At 35.6% G+C, this 13,784-nt stretch overlaps 1 protein-coding gene and 1 pseudogene across 2 annotated transcripts in view; both read left to right on the forward strand.

The window, feature by feature from the left end:
* KCND2 (potassium voltage-gated channel subfamily D member 2) overlaps positions 1-13,784 on the forward strand; it is a 475,988-nt gene that overhangs the window by 64,585 nt on the left and 397,619 nt on the right. The gene's annotated exons all lie outside the window — the stretch shown is intronic.
* LOC309665815 (large ribosomal subunit protein eL28 pseudogene) lies at positions 570-11,727 on the forward strand (annotated as a pseudogene). Its single transcript has one exon. The product of its transcript is annotated as a large ribosomal subunit protein eL28 pseudogene (transcript).

Raw genomic sequence — 13,784 nt, forward strand, 5'->3', positions numbered from 1 at the left:
ATTTTGTGAATTCTCTTTCTCTAGGCTTAGTATCACTTGATGCTACTATTTTATCAACCTCATTGCCTGATAATGAGAAAACTTACAAAATAATTTCAATTTTAAAACGAGTGAGTGTTTTTCAAGTTTTTTTTTGAGGGTTATCTACATATACAGACTCTTGATAATGTTTTTAAATTGACTGCAATTACATAAAAATTTTATAACTGCCAGTTTTAAAGAAGTCATTTGGTCTATTCAGTAAACATATATTTAAATGCACTAAAGGTTTTCTATACAGAGTTGAGTGTAATGAAGGGCACTAGTAGGCAAGAGACCTGGTTTCAGATTCTATCATTCCTGCTGTCTTTAATTGCTGTAAAATATCAGGCAACATTAACTAACCTTGAGTTTCAGTTGTCTCATTGCAAACTATGCAAAAGGTCCTCCATTACTGCAGTATTCAGGAATAGACTAGAAAATTATTATGGGAAAACATGTAGAAGAAACATAAACATCGCATACGTGACTGGATTATATGAGCTTTAAGGTTCTTCACAATTTTGAGACTCTATTATTCTGTATATAGAATTATTAAGTATCATTTAGATGTATATTATCATCATATTTCAATTATAAAGGATAAATTTCCAATTCTCTTTAGAGCTCTGTGTGTTTGTGTGTGTGTGTGTGTAGGGTGTAGGTTTGATAAGCTTATACTTCATTATTTGATCCATTTATTATTTTATATATTAATTGAGCACATACCATGTGTTTACTATTCTAGGCACTAGGGTTACATTAGGGGAACACACATACATACAGACACACACAAAATATTTAGATAAGAGAAAGTAATAAATGCTATAGAAAATAAAGCAGAGCTAAGGAGAAGGGGGTCGGGTTGCATTTTTCACTTAAATGGTGAAAATTGATGTCATTGAGAAGATGTTATCTGAGCAAAGACTTGATGTAGTTCAGGGCCATAGACAAGCACATATCTGGAGGACAGCATCCCAAGAAAGAGTTATGCTAGTGAAAGCCTTTAGAGCATAAGTATGTCTGGTGTGTTCAGTAAGGAGTTCAGGTGGCTGGAGGTGAATGAGTGAGGGAACAGTTAGATCAGAAAGGAAGTGGAGCCTCATCTTGCAGTCACTATAGTGCCTTGTTGGTGCTTGTAATGGCTTGAGTTTCACTCTAAGAAGAGGAACTGGTAGAGGGTTTGGAGCAGAGGAGAGATTTGATATGATTTAGATTTGACAAGGATCACTGGCTGTTTTGTTGAAATCATTTGCACATAGATGGAAGCAGGAAAACCAGTTAAGAGATGATTTCAGTAATCACTGGAATAATAATAATCATGGCTTGGTATCAAGGTGGTAGCAATGAGAATTGTGAGAAATGATTAGGTTCTGGGTATATTTTAAGATATTACAACAGGATTTCCCAAAAATTGGATATGGATGTGAGAAGGGAAAAATCTGGAATGAAGCCGAGATTTTTGTTTGAAAGCAACTGAAAGGATGGGTCATCTATTTAAATGAAAAAACAAAACAGACTGAGTGGAATAGGTTTGCAGGAGGAAGGGAATGAGAAGTTCAGTTTTGGACAAGTCAGTTGGAGATATCTATTTGGCAACTCAATGCATCTGGCAGGTAGGCAGTTGTGTATAGGAGTTTGAAGTTCAGAAAACATGTCTGGGCAAGAAGTTTAAATTTGGGTGACATTGTTGCTGTTATTAAAATGTATATGCTGATTGAGGCCACGGTGTAGTGGATGCAGACAGAGGAGAGGGAGAGAATAAAGGACTGAGATCTAGGGAACTCCAACATTAAGAGGTCTGGAAGAGCAGGAGAAACCAACAAAGAAGGTTGAGATGTAAAAATAATATTGTTAGAAGAGAATCAAGAGTGTGGTATCATGGAAGCAAAGTGAAGAAAATATGTCAAGGACAATATACTTGATGTTGATAAGTATAATAACTGAAAAGTGACCATTGGATTTAGCAATTTGGAGGTAATTGGTGATCTTGACATGAATAGTTTTGGTGTAATGATCAGGGGGAAAATCTGACTGGAGAGGATTAAGGAGCATTAGGAGAAATGGAATTGATATTACTGGGTATAGTCAAATATCTGAAGATATTTTGCTGCAGAAGGGAGAAGATAATCAGTTATAGCTGGTAGGTGAAATGGGGTTTAAAAGATGATTCTTTTAAAATGGGAGAAAAATAACATTTTTGCTGGTGGTGATTTTCTCTACTACATAATAAAAAATTAATAATGCAGAGAAAAGGGAATCAATTCCATTGTGCAGTTTCTTGGATAGGTGATGGAAATTGTATTTAGTGCACAAGGGAAGGTTTTAGACAGGAGTAAATAATCATTATCTCCAGAAACTTGAGAGAAAGCAAAGTATACGGGTTCAATTGTGGGTGAATACATGTCGCTGTGAGAGTTTCTGGAGATTCCTTTTAGTTGCTTCAGTTTTCTCAGTGGAGACAAAGCAAAGCCATCGACTGGGAGTATTAGGAGGGAGGTGTTAGAAATTTAAGAAGAAAGGAGAAGGAATGAAATCGTCCTCAAGGAGAGTGGAAAGTACATGTACTAGTGAAATATAGTATGATTGTGGGCAGCCTTCAGAGTCCTCCAACACTTTTTCAAATTGAATTTTTGAAGTGAGATCATTCAGAGTTGCTGTGTGTTTCTACATGCATATTTAGCTGTACAAGTGTGGGTGTTGAAGAGAGTTAAATCCAAGCAGAACTGTAATTTTGCCTAGTGAAGGGAGTTGACGGACTGAGATGTGTTTCCTTCAATAGACTGAAGATCCCAGTGGGCATATGACTGTTAGGGTTGAGATACTGGAGCAAATGAGCTGGAAAGAGAGGAGATGATGGTCAGAGAACTGAGGTTGCATGAAACAGAATTGTGAAACTACGGGCATTACTAACAATGAATAGGTCTAGAAATGGCCAGGCAGTTAATTGGCTGAGATAATAGGGAGGACAAGATATTTAGAGGGAAGGAGATTAAGCAGTCAAGAGGCCACAGGTCAGGAAGGATCATATATGTATATATTGAAGTTGTCAATTAAATCAAGAGTCATGTTGGAGCGTATCTGGCCGCCGCCACGCGAGGAGCTGCCGCCATGTCAGCGCATCTGCAATGGATGATCAGGCGGAACTGCTCCAGCTTCTTGATCAAGAGGAGCAAGCAGACGTGTAGCACCGAGCCCAATAACCGGAAGGCCCGCAGCTCCTTCCGCTACAACAGGTTCATTCACCGCCGGACTGTGGGTGTGGAGCCGGCGGCAGACGGCAAAGGGGTCGTGGTGGTCATGAAGCGGAGATCCAGTCAGCGAAAGGCAGCCGCTTCCTACATGCGGACCACCATCAACAAGAACGCCCGGGCGACCCTCAGCGGAATCCGGCACGTGATCCGAAAGAACAAGTACCGCCCGGGTTTGCGCGTGGCCGCCATCCGGCAGGCCTGCGCAGCCAGAAGGCTGTGATGGCGAAGAGAAAGCGGACTCGCCCCACCAAGAGCTCCTGAGCGGTCTATCCACTTCCCCAATGCGATAAAGCTGTCAGCTGACTTGCCTAAAAAAAAAAAAGAGAAAAAAAGAGTCATGTTGGAAAGAGTGACCGTTAGGCCAGAGCTAAAATAGTTGGGAAACTTGGAGGAGTTAATTGCAAGGTCATTAAGTGACTTAAACAATGAAGAAAATGAGCAATATAATCTGATGACGGGAGATTAAAAGCCAGGATTTACAGGGAGAAGGGGAGAAAAATGGTATAGAAAGGATCATCTGTAATGGAAGTGGACAACTTTCAATGTGACCTTTCATAAAAGGCAAACTCTTACATGAGTTTTAAAACTTTATTCTGTCTAGCATAGTGTTGAAACTCACTAAATAATTATAACTGTTTGAACTTTTATGTTGATATTTAGAATAGAGAAGTAAAGTACTTTAAATACAAAGTGTCGTGAAAAAGTACATAGATGAGAGATGCTAGAGAGAATTCTGTGTTAGAGAGAAAAAGTATGAAAGAATAAGGCAGGTGTGGCTTCCAGTCAGGGCTCTGCCATTTGTGAGCCGCGTTCTTTCTTCATTAAGGTATTTCATCTCTGCAATGGGGATAAAAATAACTACCTCAAGGAGTTGTTGTGAGGGGTAAGTACAATGATTTATGTAAAGCACCTGGCACAGAATAAGCCTTCAATTAATGTTAGTTCCCTCCCTAAAAGTACAGATTCAAATATTGAACATATTTACAGGGTACTGTAGCCAAGATAGACTTCTGAGGGAAATAATTTCTATTTCTGTCACCACTGATAAATGATTCATGAACTCATTCATACACCAACTGTGTGTTATTTCAGTGACTTGAGAATGTGTTCATGGACTCTTACAGATTTTCTTTTTTCAATTTCTAGCTTTATATTACTTATTATAGCACCTACAGAGAACAACAATCAGAAGAAAATCTGGCCATTATTCTCTTTCATAGTGAATACGAAAGTGTTAATTTTTTGTTTTACTTTTTAAAATTATGCAGATATATGATTAGCATGATCATTGAATAGTATGCAGTTTTTAAAAATAATTAAATATTTAGAATATTTTATGAATATGGAATGCATATTATTGAACGATGATAGTATAAATCTAAAGACAATATGCATTTTCTATTAAAATATGCTCATGTTGAATGAATGTTATTAATTATATTTGCTTATATACAGAATTTCAAAAAGCATTGAGATATAGTCTCAGTCATTTATGGTCAATGAGGGAAGTAAAAAACGACCCAAGAAAAACAAGGATACCATATAAAGTTGTATATTGGGGCAGAGGGGGGAGCTTCATTCCATCCCTTCATTCATGGAGGTACTTAGGACCTTTGTGACCACCTAGAAGCTTATAATCCTTATTGAATCCTCTGTGTACAGCCAGAAGAAAAGTACAAAGGAGGAAAGTGCATGAAAGATTTTAAAAGTTTTATAGGCCAGGCGTCAGAGTAGTTGAACGTTGTATTTGCCCACATGGCATTGGCCAGAACTAGTCATAAGGTTCACCCAGATGCAAAGAGGTTGGGCAATGCAGTCTAAACGTGTGGCAAGAAGTAGGATATGTGCTTGTGGATGAATTAGCTGCTCTATTCTGGAGTTGATATATTACTAGATGTTAAATTAGAAGTTAGGTATGAATTCTGTGGTACTACAAAAATGTAGAATATGGATAGGTCATTTTAAGCTGTCTGAGTACTAGATAGCCCGATAAATGCTTCACAGAAGATATGAACGATCCAGGTAGGCCTTGCAAAACTCAGGGTATTTGGTTTGTCAGGAAAGGGTCTGATATGTTTTTCAAGGAGCAAATAACAGTGAGAGTAGGAATAAACTTGCAGTATATTTCAACGATGAAATTAGTCTGAGGGGGAAATTGGCTTTACTTACTAAGGCATAAGAAATCCTCATATATTGATTGAGTATGTAAGTTGGACCAGACTAATGTCTGTACTGGATACCAAGGTGAGAAATTGTGTGATTATTGAGAAGCCATATTTGCAACTATGTTGTATTGAAAGTAGTATAATGTTGACAATATACTTAATTAAGAAGTTCATAGCAAATGCAAGCATAATCTGCCATTCTACAGTTTGAATTTTTTATTTTATGTTAATCTGAATAAAGAACTATTTTAACATGATATTCAGGGTAGCTTCTTTTTATAGAAAGCATTGTATAAACTGATGAGTACTTATGCTTATTTCCAGGCAAGGGCTTAGCACCTCAACTATCATTCTAGACATAACTGATAGATCCATAATTTTAGACTTGGAAAGAACTTTTGAGGTAATCTAGTCCTAAGGAGTCAAAAGACTTTTCTAAAGCATCACAGTTTATCCTAAATCTAAATCTAGATATAGATCTCCTAAATTCTGCAGTTTAAGATTGTTATGAAGGAAATCATATTTTCTGTTGTCTTAATTATACCAACTAAAGTGTGCATATCTTACATAGAAAGGGTCTTCATTAGGTTGTCCTATTACTTTGAAAAATAGCTTAATTTAGCTGCAGTTTAAGGAAAAATAGAATAACTAATATGACACACAAGTGGATATACATTAGAAAACAAATTATGGAGAACAGACTATACCGCCTACTCAGAACTGAACCAGACAAGATAAAGCATATAAGAACAGATATTGCAGTAATGAGAGCGCAGCTGTTTAGGATTCTACGGAAATGTGGGAGACATTATTCATGGAACAAAGAAAAGAAACTAAAGACAACTTTGAAGCAGCACCTTCATATTTAGCCTTATATTGCATATTTTACATATTTTAATCATATCTCACTTCCTTCCGAAATAGACGTGAGATAGTTTATAACAAGATAATGTTACAGTAGCATGGATGCAAGGATAAGACAGGATGCGATATTGGTGTAATAATACCAGATTACTCACACTAGGTTACTAATGCTAGGGGTAAACTTTTATTTAGGACAAACTTTTGGCATTTTGTTTCTTGACATTCAAATCAAAAAAGAAAAACAAAATTATATTTTATTTTTTGGTAAAATAATATTTAGTAAAATGAAGGAGCAAGTGGACTTTTATCCCCCCCCATAGTTCTGATCTCTAAGAGGAACTAATTTCTCAATTATTTAATAAGATGGTTTTACAAGAGTTAGCTTCACCATTATCCTGTAAATAAATATTAAACTTTTATTTCTTGCCTGGCTCTCTGCTGAGTTCTTGGGATACATAGATGAAGAGGAAGCATCCTTACCCTTAAGGAGCTCACAGATAGTAAAAAGGTAATTGGGCAGTAAACTCAATAAATGAGTTTCTTGTACTCCATAATGGTAGCCCACAGGAAAGAGTGTTCAGCACAGTCATAGAGAGAAGACCCCCCACAGGGTAAGAAATGTTGAATTGCTCTTAAAGTATGAATAGATCACAGATTAAAAGAGAAATGAGCAGAACTTTCTCATATCTTAAAAAATGCATAATTTTATGCAGATATTTCTGAGAGAATCTTTGGAGAATGAAAACAGTATAGTTCAGATGCTTAAAATTTAGGAGAACTGGCTGGATAAAAAGTACTAAAATTTGAGGAATGAGCATTTGATCGATCCCTTCGACCCTATTTGAACATATTTTTCACCTGGCAGTATGCTTTTCTGCCACATAAGTTGTAAGATTGAGACATTTCAAATTTTTTTTTTTACTAAAGTCTGGATTATTTTTAATTGTGGTACAATACATATTAAATTTATCATCTTAACCATTTTTAAGTGTGTAATTCAGTATTGTTAAATATATTTAAATTATTGCACAGCCAATCTCCAGAACCTTTTCATCCTGCAAAACAAACTCTATATCCATTAAACAACTCCCGCTAAATGCCCATCAACAGACAAATGGGTAAAGAAGATGTGGTACATATATACAATGGAATATTACTCAGCCATAAAAAGGAACGAAATTGGGTCATTTGTAGAGACGTGGATGGATCTAGAGACTGTCATACAGAGTGAAGTAAGTCAGAAAGAGAAAAACAAATATCGTATATTAACACATATATGTGGAATCTAGAAAAATGGTACAGATGAACCAGTTTGCAGAGCAGAAATAGAGACACATGTAGAGAACAAACTTATGGACACCAACAGGGGAAAGTGGCGGGGGGGTGGTGGTGGTGGGATGAATTGGGAGATTGGGATTGACGTATATACACTAATATGTATAAAACAGATAACTAATAAGAACCTGCTGTATAAAAAAATAAATTAAATTTAAAAAATTTAAACAACAACAACTCCCAGTTTTCCTCTCCTCCGTTCCCTGGCAACTACCATTCTACTTTCTATGAATTTGACTACTCTAGGTCTCTCATGTAAGTGGAATCATACAATATTTTTTATTGGCTTATTTCTCGTAGCATAATGTCCTCAAAGTTCAGCCATGTGGTCAGAATCTCCTTCCTTTAAAGGCCGAATAATATTCTATTGTATGTATATACCACATTTTATTTAACCATTCATACATCCATGGACATTTCTACCTTTTAACTGGTATGAATATTGCTGCTATGAACATACATGTACAGATATCTCTTAGAGACCCTACTTTCAGTTCATTTGGATATATACCCAGAAATGGAATTGCTGAATATATGGTAATTCTATTTTTAATTTTTTGAAGAATCACTATACTGTTTTTCATAGTGGCTGCACCATTTTACATTTCCACTAGCAGTGCAGAAGAGTTCCAATTTCTCCACATTCTCCCTAACATTGATTATTTTATGTTTTTCTGATCGTAGCCATCCTGACGGATATAAGTGGTATCTCATTGTGGTTTTGATTTGCATTTTTCCAACAATTAGTGATGTTGAGCATGTTTTCATATGCTCCATGTTTTCATATTTGTAATCTTCTGTGAAAAAAATGTCAATTCAAGTTCTTTGCCCATTTTTTAATTGAGTTATTTGGGGTTTTTGTTGGTGGTGGTGGTTTTAGTTCTCTATATATTCTAAATATTAACAGCTTTTAGATATATGATTTGCAAATATTTTCCACCATTCTTTAGGTTGCCTTTTCACTCTGTTGATTGTGTCACTCAAAATGTTTTTTGAAAAAAATCAGAGGAAATCCAGTAGTTGAGATGTTAATGGAATAGGGAAGAAGAGTCTTTGTCCTGGAAGGAAAATGAGAGTGTGAGTCACTAATTAATTCTATTTTAAAATATTAGTTGTTAATGCTTCTCTTGACAAGGCTGAGATTATGGCTTTCAAGTCCATAAACCCAGAACAGATTATGTTGCCCCATGCCATATTTAATAAGAATGAAAAGACAATTTCAACTGTAAAATTTTAAGTTTTCCAAATATGAGAAAAATGTATATTTATTATGAAAGTAAGTACTTTCTTCAGAATTTTCTGCCTTTATTTCTCATCTCTCTTTCTCAATGTCTCTTCTTCTCTGTTTCTGTCTTTCTCTCTCTAAATTTCTTTATACTGCTCCTGCCTGACTGGTGCCTTGGTCTCTCTATTATGTAATCTAGCACACTGTCTTGATGAAAATGTGAGAGAAACTTCTTTTAGATATTTCACTGACTGATATGAGCATTATTAATAAGAGCTGTCATTTCTGTTGTACGTGCTAAGTGCTATTTTTGCTCTGCTCTGGAAAAAGAGGAGGATATGAGAGGTTATTTCCCACATAGTTCTTTCCCTCAAAGACATAGTTCAGTGGGGAAATGTGAGGCTGTAAAACTGGATGAAATATGTTTGTGGCCTTCAGTGTCCCATGACTATTTTTCATTGAAACTATAGTATGGGTGACATTTACCCAAGTAGTTAAGTCCAAATCTTTACATTGTTTTGAATAAGTTGTTTCTAAGAGGGTTTAAACTCAAAAATGTTAACTAGCATCTATATGATCTGTTGCTTTGAAGATTTTCCAAGCCTTTTTATTGGTCTTTCAATAAATAGTTCTTAAACTCGTTATCAGGGTCTCCCAGCCCTTAAAATACTCAAGTAGTCCTAACAGGTTTTGGTCTGTGTATATACAGTTATGAAAACAAAGAGGCCTCATTCTTTTTTTTTTTTAATTAATTTATTTATTTATATTTATTTTTTGGCTGTGTTGGGTCTTCGTTTCTGTGCGAGGGCTTTCTCTAGTTGCGGCGAGCAGGGGCCACTCTTCATCGCGGTGCGCGGGCCTCTCACTATCGTGGCCTCTCTTGTTGCGGAGCACAGGCTACAGACGCGCGGGCTCAGTGGTTGTGGCTCACGGGCTTAGTCGCTCCGCGGTATGTGGGATCTTCCCAGACCAGGGCTCGAACCCGTGTCCTCTGCATTGGCAGGCAGATTCTTAACCACTGCGCCACCAGGGAAGCCCAAAGAGGCCTCATTCTTACCCAGCTTTTTAACTTCTGCATCTGGGCCCTTCACTTATGTGGATTTGCAAACTCAGCAGCAACTGCATTAAGGAGCTGAGTAAGCTCAAGAAGGAAGCTCTCATGTTTGACACTAAAAAGTACATTTTCTAGATGAAGATAAATAGGAAATTATTGAACACTATAATGCTGCCTCTTTGATTTCAAATATGGGGAAGATTTCTCTTAGGTGTCCTACACACCACCATTCTACAGAATGAAGTGATTGTTACAGATGAGTCTGGCCACAGTTTTCCTCCTGTTATGGACTGAATGTTTGTGTCCCCCCCCTCCCCAGAGTTCCTCTGTTGGAATCCTAACTCTCAAGGGGATTGGTATTAGGAGGTGGGGCATTTGGGAGGTGATTAGGTCTTGATGGCAGAGCCCTTATAAAAAGATACCCCAAAGAACTAGTTTGCCCCTTCCACCACGTAAGGTTACATCTAGAAGGTACCATCTCTGAGCCAGAAGGCAGGCTCTCACCAGATAACGAGTGAACTGTGAGAAATAAATTTTTGTTGTAATAAGCCACCCAGTCTGTGGTATTTTGTTATAGCAGCCTGAACAGACTAAGACACCTCCCTAAAAGGGCTAACAGAGGCATGGCTTCTGGGGATGCTGGCAGCTCTTGGAGGTCTTTCTGAATCGAACTTTAAGAAGCCATTGCTGATTGTGTTACTAAAGCCTCTAATGATTATTTTGTTGTTCAAATGACATTAAAAGATTGAAAAGGCTATCAATTTAGAACCAAACAAAGTGGGCTCATGTGCCTTGACAAAGATAATATATATCTTGCGAGATAAAGGTCAGGTCTTATCTGAGTCAGGAGTTTAGCACTAACCATTTGTGTACATGCAAGGTAGCTGAGACATAGTTCCTCTGACATAAACAGAGATCAGAGCAGCCAGCCTGCTCTATCTTCCATAAAACCTGATCAAAACATACCTCACAACCTCATCGTGAGTAAATGCAGTCCCCTAGATCCAGCATTCTTTCTAACAAAGAATATGAAAGACCAAAGTGAAAGGGTCCTATCTTGCTGCACCTTAATAGATGTGCTTTAGCCATTATTAAAGGTATGTTTAGGGATTAATCATATCTGTACTTCTTAGAAATATAAGATTGTATATTTCTAAGTTTATGTGTATTAACTGTTGCTTCTTAATTCCTGTAGTTTATTATAATATCCTTAGAAGGCAGATGCCATGCCTTACTCATCGGCATATCACTGGCAGTAGAGTAGGACTTGAACATGCATAGCCTGCCTAGAGGGCCCATAATAATATACCAAATACTCAATAAATATTTGTTGAATATGTGAATAAACAAGTTGACATATATATTTGTGCTATAGGTTCCAAAGAATAATTTTAATTGACCCACTCTAGAGTGGGTATCATTCCTCTCTGTTAACATCTCACCATGTCTCCCATTTATGGGAGGCTTATACTACTTGCCATTACCTCTTTCTCAATCCTCTTAAGAGATTTAATTTTGTCCTTTTGCATCCACCTAAGGAAGACTCACCACGCTTTCCTGATGCTTCTCAGGGATTAATTAGATGAACATCTCAAGTGGTGTGGGAAATATGAGACCATCATCATCACCACCATCATCACCAGCACCACCATCACCGTATCATGTATGAGCTACTCCCCCACCCCACACACATGATGCTTTCCTAGGGAATGTGATCATTTTAATAGTGTCTTTCTGAATTTAATGCACCTACCTTCGATGTTTATCCCCATGAGGTAACTATGAGTAAAATAGCCTGAAGTGCAGCCACTAGTCTCAGATAGTATCCTTGGATGGATTTTCATTGTGGAAATACTTGATTTTGTTGGTCTTTTTTTTTTTTTGGAGTACATAGTTGCTATGCTGGTTACTCAAATTTGCCCTGCTGTTAAACCTTTCTCAAGGACTCTCACTATCTATAAAGAGGAGCTTTTGAACTTCTGTATTATTGAAGGTACCATCCAAGTTAATTTATTCAACAAATGTTTCTGAGCAGCTATTATAGCCCAGATACTGTTCTATATACTTTATGTATCACTGAACAAACCCTACAAAGACTCTGGCCCTCTTAGGGGGGTTAATTTTATTTTATTATTTTTTTTTTATTTTAAATTTTATTTATCATTTATGTTATTGTTTTTCTTTTATTCCTTTTAGTCTGTAATTCATTACAGACTTCATAAGAACAATGGGATCTTAATGTTATTTATTATTCCTTCCATCAAGTGCTTTTTTAGTTCCTTTACAAATGTGATAACAGTAATTGAATTAATTAATATTATTAATTATTAATTATTAATTATTAATATAATTAATTATATATTTGACAGGTAGATAACACTATATTGTATATGAATTTGTCTCCATTATTTAATGGATAAGAATCTTGATAACTTGATATAACATGATTTTACAGATTTTGCAGGTATATACAATAATATCGTTTTATAAGGTTACTTTATCAGTGTTTATAAAAACTACTAAATTATTAAAGTTTTCATCTGTTACCATTAAATGAGGTGCTCTAAGTGTTCCATTCAAGAAAACAGACATCATTTTTATTGAGTGAGCATAGTTCATTTTCTCAACCAGTTTATTTCATTAAATTGCAGAATCTCATGCTAATACAATGTTAAGATTGCAGATTTCAACCTTCATAACTCAAGAGAGTGAAAAGTTAGAGTTTTAATAACAACATTAATTTCTTTACATTTCTTATGCCTTATAATAAACATTTAGAACACTAACCAGCAATAGTGGAATTATATATAATCAATGTCGGACAAGTTAATGTTACTAAGAGGATCTTAACTTTCATATTCTCTGATTTGTTTTTAAATTTACAGCTTTAACAGTGCAGTAATGGAAAGATTTTGCATTTAATTTTCTAATTTTTCTGAAGCAGACAAGAACAGATAATAAAGGTAGAAAAGTTGATAATGATTATTTCAGCATGATGACTATTTTATTAGATAATTTAGAGACAATCCTGTGAATTTTTAATCAGTGTGTTTGATTTCAGAATGTTTATGTTTATAATATGTCCATGTTATTTCTTACCTCAACTCCTTAGGAAATCTCAACTTAGGGACAGATTTCTATTCACATGATAGCCTGTAGCTGAACACCTTTTAAAATATACTGCAAGTAAAATTAATTGTCAAGTCCTAAATTGTGGTCCCAATCATACTTATATTTTGACAAACACTGGTTTAAGCAATATACACCCAGGTCCACTAAATGTATTTAACTGTTAAATCACATAAACTTGTAACACCACAAAAATGAATCAAATAAAAATCTACCTTAAACTGGTATATCCCTAGTAAATGTTGTTGTAAAGATATTTAAATGTAGTTATTTAAAAAATGGCTTTTTATTATTGATAGAGAGTAATGGCTTCAAATTATATTTTATATAAAAATCTTGTGAATTACCTACATCAAATATGCAAATTATTATGATGGAAAAGCCATAATTTTTTAGAAAACATTTTTATGTATTATACATTTCATGTCATATAAACTTTATTTTATATTGCCTATTACAGTTTACATTTTATGTTATATATGTTGTTTTTAAATGTATATTCATAGTACATATCATATCATGTTATATATATTATGTACCATATGTATACTTTTTAAAATTTACTCATTAGTTTAAATTGGATTACCTAAAAAATTGGGAGAATGCATACACACATACACACACACACACACAAACAAAATCCAAGATTATGATTATCACAGACTCTCTCTAAGCCCCCTGCAGTGTTGGCAACAAACACAAGGTAGACCGTGAAGAAGCATGTAGCAAAATTGACACTG

Source organism: Balaenoptera physalus (genome assembly GCF_965194825.1).
Source record: "Balaenoptera physalus genome assembly, chromosome: 8".
NCBI classification, from domain to species: domain Eukaryota; kingdom Metazoa; phylum Chordata; class Mammalia; order Artiodactyla; family Balaenopteridae; genus Balaenoptera; species Balaenoptera physalus.